This window comes from Priapulus caudatus, unplaced genomic scaffold (genome assembly GCF_000485595.1).
Source record: "Priapulus caudatus unplaced genomic scaffold, Priapulus_caudatus-5.0.1 Scaffold46, whole genome shotgun sequence".
Classification (NCBI taxonomy): Eukaryota; Metazoa; Priapulida; class Priapulimorpha; order Priapulimorphida; family Priapulidae; genus Priapulus; species Priapulus caudatus.
Genome location: NW_014577107.1, coordinates 434,644 through 439,809, shown reverse-complemented (window position 1 = coordinate 439,809; position 5,166 = coordinate 434,644).

The window sequence follows — 5,166 nt, the reverse complement described above, 5'->3', positions numbered from 1 at the left end:
GGTTGTTACCATAATATTACATATCTTTATGAATTTAATAAAAAAAAAGTGTTTTTGTAACTTTTGAAGCTATAGTAAATCCAGTAAAATCAACGATTTGAAAGGGGGCGTTGCCTAATCGTGACGTGGATTTGGGAATCTCTGCGGAGCTTTGTAATAGATGACCGGACACGTAGCCACTGCGTAACTAGTAAATGGTTACTACGGGCGACCTGCAGACACACGTAAAGTAGCGAGGCGTGTAGGTGTGACACATGAAGCACAAGACATCTGTCACGCTCGTAAGCTGATCAAGTGCTTAGGGCTGCGCCCGATGGCCATGAAAAACAGAAATTGGAATCACACATGGGAGACAGCCCATCCGTTAACCTAAGCGTAAATCACTGGCTTGATTGCGTTGACCGTAAATGACTTTTCCAAAGAAACACGTGAGGGCGCGCGCACTTACGCCATACAAGCGACATGATTGCAGATTCGAACGCGTAAAAATATTGCCTCGTCTCTCTGACACAATGGGGTTTACATGAAAGTCTTAGCCACCAGGGGCCGCAGTGTACGTGTTCATTCAAACGGATAAATCATTACCCAATTTTCCGGAATTCTTTTACAAATGGCGATGGCGACAGATCGGTAATCTCCTTTCGATCGCAACACTAGCAGATAGACAGCACGCATCCCGGGAAAACCTCTTCGACAAACGACGTGGCAGTCTTTCCACTCTCAGCACACATCTCCCTCGTGTTCAATCAATTAGAGACCGGCCCAGGGCGACGGTTAAAAATCGGCTTAAAATGTATATAAATCTCCCTTGTGGACTTCGCGCGATGGTCCGCTGGCACTGACTTATTTCATTTTTGGCTTCAGTGGCAGTTGGCGAGTTGGGAGAAATAATCCGCACTGCCGGCAATGGCTAATGAACATTTTCTACTGCAAACGTTTTCAAAGAGAACTGGCGGTGGTGGCGCTGTGGCGGCAGCCTGGCCAGCGGCTACAATTCCACCTCATTGTATTTGACCAGTCTTCAAAGCAGGCCGGTGATAACGCAAGCGCCCTAATGACACTCGGGGGCCAAATGGCGACCACACGCCACCAACAAATGAGCAGAATCAACACGAGAATGATCAAAGAAAACAGGGGGCGGAATTAAGGTAACCCCCACCCCCACCCAACGCGCAAACACATACACACGCACACATAAATCTGACGGCACAGATCGAATTGAATTTGTCGACGCTCGTCGCTGCGTCATGTGCGCGCTGTACGTGCGTGCACACGGCGTCTGCTGACTGCCTTTGCCGCTGGGCATAATGCCGACATACGCTCCACTTTCCCATATACCACAATATAGCACCACAGCCCGCGCTGACAATGTACTGGAAGGGGAGATGGGCGCGCGCGTACACAGGCCGCGTGTGAGAGAGGCCGGTAGCATCGCTGGCGTCGTGGGCTTCCCGGCGTATTCCCCGTAATTACAGCCGTATTACGTACGCTACATTACAGCATTATGAACACATCGGCAAAACCCTATAACCGCAGCAGGTTGAAACTTTGATTACCCGCGTGTGTTTTTATTGTAAATCGCGCGTACACGCGTCCGTCTGCCTAAATGGCGGACGTGTGTTTTTTTTAGCCGGCGACTGATTATCATTACAGGGTTGCAGCGAGTCCGCTCCGGAGCAACACTCGAGTTGCTCCTGCCAGTCGAATCCAAATGATATTTATTTTCTGCTCGTAACAAGAAAACAACTGTAGTCGACTTGATCATGCCGTCTTCTAGCCCACGCGCTCATTTTAGAGATTGCGCGCGGCCACAGCTGGCTGGCCCCTCAGCAACTGTGCGTTGAATAATGCGAACAGCCTTGAGGAGTTGATCAGTGCTGACGCATGCTTTTGTTTACATAGACACGATTAGCCTCCACACACGCTCGTAATACCGTATATCAGCTTGGGGACCTCATAGATCTAGGATTATGCTCGCTGGCCAGGCTTCGAATTCAATTCACACTGCGGTGCAAATGCAGTGGCTCTCCCATTTCCATATAATACGCCCATGTAGTGCTGCTGCTTCGCTGTTTGTTTGGCTCGACTGTGCGCGTAGTGGCCGAGTCCTCATTGCGTACATTTCCGTAAAGAATTTTACGCAGATCAGCTTACAATTTAAATTAAACACTCGCTACTTGTTTGTACGAACATGATGTGTTTCACTATGCAGTCATGTAATTGCAATTTAATCGCTGTCACGCACCATTCGTTACTGCGCTATATATATATATATATATATATATATATATATATATATAGTAGTAGGTAGTATATCCCTATAGCTATATAGGCCTATTATCTACTCCTGATTATATACCACGCATCATACATTATATTTGCCTATTATCCTTGCTCCTGTTCTATCCACGTGACATCCATGGATATCGCGGGCAATGTGTCTATGCCTAGGTAATCCTGCCATCCATGTTGCAAAAATTCTACCATCACACATACTTAGGTTCTCCCATCATCTCTGCCTAGGTTTATTACACCATCCCTGTCTATGTTATCCCATCATCCATTGTCTAGGTTATCCCATCATCCCTGCTTAGAATACCCCCGTCATCCCTGCCTATGTTATCGCATCATCCCTGCTTAGAATACCCCATCATCCCTGCCTAGGTTATCCCAGCATCCCTGCCTAGGTTATCCCATCATCCCTGCCTAGGTTATCCCATCATCCCTGCCTAGGTTATCCCAGCATCCCTGCCTAGGTTATCCCATCATCCCTGCCTAGGTTATCCCAGCATCCCTGCTGGGTATAACCTTAGCGCCAGGGATGCTGGGATAACCTAGGGACAGGGATTGCTGGGATCAACCTAGAGCAGGGATGCTGGTTAACCTAGGCAGGATGCTGCCGTAGAAGCCTAGGCAGCGGATGATGGATACCTAGCCAGGGATGATGGAAAACTAGGCAGGGATGATGGCTGATAATCTAGGCAGGCGGATGATGCGGATAACCTAAGGAGGGATGGATGGATAAACCTAGGCAGGGATGCTGCCGGATAACCTAGGCAGGAGATGCTGGATAACCTAGCCAAGGGATGATGGAATAAACCTAGGGCAGGGGATGCTGGGATAACCCTAGGCAGGGATGATGCGGATTAACCTAGGCAGAGGATGATGGGATAACCTTAGGCAGGATTGCTGAGGATTAAACCTAGGCCAGGATGCTCTGGTATAACCTAGGCAGGGATGCTGCGTTATAACCTAGGCTAGGGATGATGGCCGATTAACCTAGGCAGGGATGCTGGGGATAACCTAGCTAGGGATCGCTGGATAACCTAGGCAGGGATGCTGGGATAACTAAGGCAGGGTGATGACGGGATAAACCGTAGGCAGGGATGATGCGGATAACCTAGGGAGGATGATGTCGGATAACCTAGGCAGGGATGCTGGGTAATAACCTTAGGCAGGGATGATGGGATAACCTAGGCAGGGATGTGCGATAACCTAGAGCAGGGATGATGGGATAACCTTAGCAGGATGATGGAGATCAAGCCTACAGGATGATGGGAGTTAATCTAGGCAGAGTATGATGCGGATAATCTAGACAGGGATGCATGGGATAACCTAGGCAGGGATTGAATGGGATAACCTAGGCAGGGATGCATGGGATAATCTAGGCAGGGATGATGGCGATAATCTTTAGGCAGGATATGATGGGATAACCTATTTTAGTATGCATGGGATAGGACTCCTAGACAGGGATGATGGAATAAGCTAGGCATATGAGGGATAACTAGCGCAGGGTTATGATTGGGATAAATCTAGGCAGGTGATGCTGGTCTTTGTAAACCCTAGGCAGGATGAGTGGGGATAACCTAGGCAGGTTATGCCCTGGTATTATACCTATGGCCGAGGGTACCGGATGATGGATTAAATCCTTAGCCGCAGGATGATGGGATAAACCTTAGGCAGGGATGCTGGATAAACCTAGGCAGGCGATGATGGATAACCCTAAGGCAGGGATGATGGGTATTCTAAAGGCAGGGATGATGCGATAAACATAGGCAGGGATGACGGCGGGTATTCTAAGCAGGCGATGATTGGGATAACCTAGCCTAATGGATGATGGGCATTAACATAGACGAGGATGCCGTGTAATAAAAACCTAGGCCAGAGATGATGGGAGAACCTAAGTATGTGTGATGGCTAGAATTTTTGCCAACATGGATGGCAGGATTGAGCCTAGGATAGATACATTCATAACAGGGCCGCGTATCCTCATGGATGGTGCGAGCGTGGATAGAACAGAGAGCAAGCTGCATAATAGGCAAATAGAATGTATGATGCCGTGGTATATATATCAGCGAGTAGATTAATGAGGCGCCTATATTAGGCATATAGGGATTAATAGCCTATTATCTACTCCTGGATATATATAGTATATATATAGGGTAGTAATATATATATTTATAGCGCTAGCTTAACGAATGGTGCTGATTAGTCGATTAAATTGCCAATTACATAGACTGCTATAGTGAAACACATCACGTTGCGTACAAACAAGTAGCGAGTGTTAATTTAAATTGTAAGCTGATCTGCGTAAAGTTCTTTACGGAAATGCTACCGCAGATAGCGACTCGGCCACTACGCCGCCACAGTCGAGTCCAAACAAACAGCGAGGTCCCGGTTCGGTGGTCGGGAGCGACTCGTGCCGGCCTTGGTGTGTGTGCTGCGTGGAGCGGAGCGAGCAGCACCTACGGATGGGCGTATTATATGGAAATGGGAGATCAGCAGCGTGGCCATTTGCACCGCGTCTAGTCGCTGTTAATTGTAATTCCCGAAGCCTCGGGGCCAGCGAGCCCATCAATCCTAGATCTATGGAGGTCCCCAGCTGATTATACGGTTATTTACCAGAGCGTGTGTGGACGGGCTAATGCGTGATCTATGTAAATACAGAAAGCATGCTCCGTCTCCAGCATCCACACCCCTGATCACACTTCCTCAAGGCTCGTTTCGCATTCATCTTCAACCCGCACACGTGCTGATAACGAGGGCCAAGCAGCTAGTTGGCTGCGCGCAATCTCTAAATATGAGCGCTGTGGCTGTAGAAGACGGCATGATCAAGTCGATGCTTTATCGTAGTTGGGTGTTTTCTTGTGTTACGCAGCAGGGAAA